The sequence below is a fragment of the Myotis brandtii genome, unplaced genomic scaffold, assembly GCF_000412655.1.
Source record: "Myotis brandtii unplaced genomic scaffold, ASM41265v1 scaffold305, whole genome shotgun sequence".
NCBI classification, from domain to species: domain Eukaryota; kingdom Metazoa; phylum Chordata; class Mammalia; order Chiroptera; family Vespertilionidae; genus Myotis; species Myotis brandtii.
In genome coordinates, this window is record NW_005361652.1 from 4465127 (window position 1) to 4465374 (window position 248).

Consider the following 248-nt stretch of genomic DNA (forward strand, 5'->3'; position numbering starts at 1 on the left):
ATATCTATATTAAAAACAAGAACACAAGAAGAAATGAAGGAATTCTACTTTTGCATTTAACTCAATTTTTCTTTCTTTCAAGGGCTAGAGCAATTGTCATGCTTTCTTTTCTACTGAAAGGGTGTGGGCTGTCCTAATCACTAGCACAGCAACCTAAAAACCTCCCTATTTTCTCTGAGAAAGGACTGAGCTCTCACAAGAAGCTCCCTGCTCAAATAAAACAAGGCCTTTAGATTCCTGGCTATATT